The sequence below is a fragment of the Palaemon carinicauda genome, chromosome 4 (assembly GCF_036898095.1).
Source record: "Palaemon carinicauda isolate YSFRI2023 chromosome 4, ASM3689809v2, whole genome shotgun sequence".
Taxonomy (NCBI): domain Eukaryota; kingdom Metazoa; phylum Arthropoda; class Malacostraca; order Decapoda; family Palaemonidae; genus Palaemon; species Palaemon carinicauda.
The window spans coordinates 137,993,221-137,998,220 of NC_090728.1; the positions used below are offsets into that span (position 1 = coordinate 137,993,221).

General features: G+C 34.9%; 1 long non-coding RNA gene across 1 annotated transcript; it reads left to right on the forward strand.

The window, feature by feature from the left end:
- The first annotated feature begins 200 nt into the window (after positions 1-200).
- Positions 201-2,054, forward strand: LOC137639160 (uncharacterized). Its single transcript, XR_011044244.1, has 3 exons — positions 201-290; positions 550-727; positions 1,143-2,054. It is a non-coding gene; the product is annotated as an uncharacterized lncRNA (long non-coding RNA).
- Positions 2,055-5,000: the final 2,946 nt, after the last annotated feature.

Here is a 5,000-nt window from a genome sequence, read left to right on the forward strand (position 1 = left end):
ATATATATATATATATATATATATATATATATATATATATATATATATATATATATATATATCGCATTTTAAGAAATGGACAAAAAGATTTATGGTTACGTTGTTATAGGTACGCCCTACTGTACCTCTGTTTAGAGTCCTTGGCTCTGCATATCTAATCTATCTTCGGCTACCTTGCTGTCAAGGCCAATAGAATCTTCTATTGGCCTTGTCTTGCAGTAATCCTGAACAGTTGGGTGGTTGGTGGAGGCCGGTATACGAGATAACTCCACGTTCGGTTACAGTAAATGGTAAGCGAAGACCTACGTTAAGTTATACCAACATTTTTAAGTTCCAAATACTTTGATGTCATTCTGTGTCTATTTGATGTTTGTTTGTATTTGTTTATTTCTGTATAAACTGAATGTTTCAAATACGCACGTTTTAAAATACGTTCATAATTTTTCTTTGTATGCCGAATGTTATTAAATTCCTCAACACCCGTATATTTCTGTATACTTAATTCTTACATGCCCAGGTTTCAACTTGCTGATTTATTCGCCCTTTCAGGAAAGAAAAGTCTATAATCTCGCAATTACCCGTTTCAAACTGAAAATCCCCTTGGGAATTGTTCTTAATTAGAGATGGCGTTACTTGCATTATAATTACGTGTAGACCCATATATCGCTACAGACTGACTGGTAATAACACTGAAAGTTGGTGAAGTATTTTCCAATCTGAAGTAAAGGCAAGTATGGTTTTGTTTTATACTTAATCCAATCTCAAGTAAGCTAGTCCTGCCGAGAGGACGTTCCTTGTACCTCACAGTTGACCTTATTGGTCTACCGTGTGCTACAGGGAGGCTTGCTTTTAAAACACTTAATTTCGGTGAGTGTTCGACCTTTTTGTTCTTTATTTAGGTTCTGAAGTTTACTTAAAGCTTGTTGGTCAAAAAGTTAAAGTAAAGTTCTCTAAACTTATTTTCATGAGCTCTATTTATTAAGATTGTTGATATACAAGAATGTGGATGTATGCCTTATTGTATGAAATTGTTACTCTAATTTGACACTTCCTAGTGATAATTTTATTAGTTTAAGATATGCCCTTTATTTGGGGATCCCGCACTTTTCCAAGAAAACTTTCTGATAATTGACACTTTTCAGATTGGATGGTGCGACTTCACGATACAATGTAAGGACTCAAGGTTGGATTTTCGTGGTAAGATTATAATTGACGCAGGCGATTCTAATATATCTATTACTGAACTCTTCTAACTTTTATAATAATAAGAGACAAAATCCTGATGTAGCCGTAGACATAGATTATTTTGAATTTGGTAAATATTTCAGTGACTTTAATTGATGACTATGCATTCTTCAGTAAATTGGAATTAAGTTCATATAAAATGTATTGTTTTTAGAAGAATTTATTTCATAAAGGTTTCAATGTATAATCTATCCAAATAAATTAATTTCATGGTAGTCCTATTTGATTGTTCTTAATACTATACCGAAATGTAGGTTGAGCATTTAATGGTATATTTTAAACTTTTGCGAAACCTTGTTGCAATTTTAAATGAATCAATGACAAATATATGGTGTCTCTCGGAAAGCTTAACTAAAGAACTTTTGTTATTTTACATAATTAGATAAAGCTTTAATATACTAAAAAGGAAAATATCTTTAATCTGTAAAATCGAACCGAAGTGTAATGTGATAATAGGCTACTTCTGTAGCTCCATAAATTAGAGGTTGAAGTTATGTATATTGAACAATAATTACCGATATTGTTGAAGGTAATGGCCTCTCTGTTTGCCAAACCTAGGTTGCCAATCACTATTAATCAGATATTTGTTAGACTTGTTACCAGTTTCTGTAATAAGCTTAATTTTTCGTCTGAAATCATTTGGGTCCAAAATACAGCATAAAGGTTGAATTAAAAGAGGGTGTCAGTCTAGGCATTATGTACAATAAAAATGGAGGAGGAATCAATTCACTTTTTTAGTCCTTTAATTTAAAACTAGAGCTTAAGAACCCATCGCTCTAATTCGTTTATTTGAATTTTATTAGGTTAACCCATTATTGTGGTAAAGACCCTTACGCCTTCTTAGTATTAGTATCTAAATACAAAAACTCGAGTGGTGGTGTTTGACCATTGGAAGTCTTGAGAAATAGATGAGTAAAACCAATAAGGCTCGTTGTACTAAAATCTAAATAAAGATAAAGTATTCTTTTTTTTTTTTCATGTAAGGTGTAAAGAAAGTTAAAACCAATTTCAAGAGAAAATCTGTCCTGTCCCTACAGTGCAACTCAGTTTTCAGATACTGTCTTCCATTCTGGAAGACAGTAAATGTAAAACGGCACTATAGCTGCGACCAATTATTTCAGTTTGATTTTCTTCCTTTCGGTGTTGAAAATGCTCCAAGTCAATTTGCTAGAATAATGATGGCGGTTTTGTCGCCCTTAATTGTCCATAATGTTCTTGTTTATTTAGATGATATCATAATCTCAGGGAAAACGGCCGAAGAACAAAATAGTAATATTCATAAAGTTTTAGAAGCATTGCGACGTAATGGTATGGAAATATATTTGTCAGTGCAAATTTTTCTGTAAACAGGTCGAATTTTTAGGTCACATAATAACCCCAGAAGGTGTCCAACCATGCCCCAGTAAAGTAGTGGTTATTAGAGATTTCCCCTGGCCACATAACTCTAAGGAAGTAGCTGGATTCCTAGGGCTAGCTGGTTATTACCGTAAATTCATAAGAGGTTTTGGAGAGATAGCGAGACCCTTAGATGCTTTAGCGAAACAAAAAGTGATAAATTGGGGAGGGGAAGAAGAAAGAGCCTTTAACCATTTGAAAGCTGCCTTAACTAGCAATGAATTACTCGCATATCCTAGATTTGATCGCCTGGTTTTAGTGACAACAGATGCGAGTAGCGAAGCTATTGGTGGTGTAGTTTCTCAACGAGATGATAAAGGCAGAGAGCGACCCATTTGTATTGCTTCCAGGGCGTTAAAAGGGGCAAAAAAGAATTAAAGTAAATTTGATCGAAAGACTTTGGCTATCCTTTGGGTTCTAGAGAGGCATCGGTTCTTTTTATTAGGTCAGTCAATTGAGTTGCAAAATGATCATCGCCCCTTACGTGATTTGTATTAAAAAATGATTTGACCTCTGGTCAAGCGAGATGGATTGAGAGATTGTTAGAGTTTATTATAAAGGGTTTCCACCACATAGAAGGTAAAGCTAAAAAGGTATCTGATGCTCTCTCTAGAGGTGCATTAATAAGAGTAACAACTAGGGCATAAAAGAGGAATGAAGAACGTAACCAAAATATTGAAGACCCACATCAAAATAGAGAGAATAGAGAACAGGATGAAAATTCTCCTGATGAGCATTCAGAGAGAGAGAGAGAGAGAGAGAGAGAGAGAGAGAGAGAGAGAGAGAGAGAGAGAGAGAGAGAGAGTAAACTCAAGAGAGCGAAAGAGAGAGCGGGAGAGAGAGAGATACGAACGGCGAAGGGGAATATATGTGTGTGACCAAGGACATGATCAGCGGTGTCCAAAATGAATGCTCTGATGATGCAGGTTTGATTGACATGGGAGGTTGGGACATAATAGAAGTCCGAGAGGGACAGAAAAAGGAGGAATGGATGGAAAGAGTTCTAGCAGTGATTAAAGGGGAATCAGAGAGTAATCCCTCATTTCTGAATGTGCCTCATGAGAAATTTTTAATTGAAAATTATTTCTTATAATGTCCTTACAGGAAGAAGGGAGGGAAATTTTGTTCACGGGTAGTTCTTCCTCCCTCTCTAATCAAACGAACCACCTACATTGAGATGAACCTTTCATATATAAACTATAAAGAACTTTAAAGACAGGAGGAAGAGAAATAATATCGAATAGTGTGCCTGAGTGTACCCCCAAGCAAGAGAACTCTACCCAATGACAATGGAAGGTTACAGGAATATCAAAAGTACTACAGAGGCAAAATGTGAAGTTTAAACTCTTAAATTGCAGATAATACTTAGTTTTACCTTTCCATGAATGATATTAATGATTATGATGAAACTTCCTAACAATGGGCTTACCACACAGGGGGATACTGCGCAATGAGGCTCAATACTACATAGTATTCGAGAAGTTTTATCCCAGCTGTGACCAAGTTGTGGAATGATCTTCTTAATCGGATAATTATCAGTAGAACTTCAAAAGTTCAAACTTGCAGCAAAAGTTTTTATGTTGAATAGTCTGTCATAAGTCTTTTTATAGTTCATATATGACATATATGTTTTGACGTTGTTACTGTTTGTAGAATGATTTATTGTTGATTTGTTCTCATCATTTATTTATTTCTTTGTTTCCTCTCCTCACTGCGCTATTTTTCCCTGCGTTCTAGTCTGTGGCATTTTGAATTTCATGAAATTCAAAATGCCACAGACTAGAACGCATATTTTATTTCTACATTTATAAATCATCTATTAAAAGATGATACCAAAAGAGTAGAACGAACAGACAGGATCTATTGAGATTGAATGCGCTAGGAAGTTTTATGAGTGTTACAATTGTAAACATGGAATTCCACACATGATAATCTCAGACTCGTGTGGAGAATTTGATAATCATTTCCTTAACTCATTGTGTGAATTCCTTAGCATAAAGAAAATCAATACCATGATCTATCACCCACAGTTGAAATGGGCTAGTGAAAAGAACGAATAGGAAGGTTTTAAACATATTAAGATTAACACTAGGGGGATCGGACCCCAACTGGGATATTGTAATACCTGCAGTACTAAGTACTCTGAATCACTCATATCATGTATCAATTAAAATGTCGCCGCACGTGGCATTGTATGGTACCCCAGTTAGAACGCTTTTTCATGTATTAACGCCTACAAGTAATTTATCCAATCCTTTAAAGGAATGTATAAATGCGAGCAAAAGTCGTTTTGATATCCTTCGAAAGAATTTAGAAGAATCACAAATCGAAATGAAAAGGAGTCATGATAAAATAGTGAA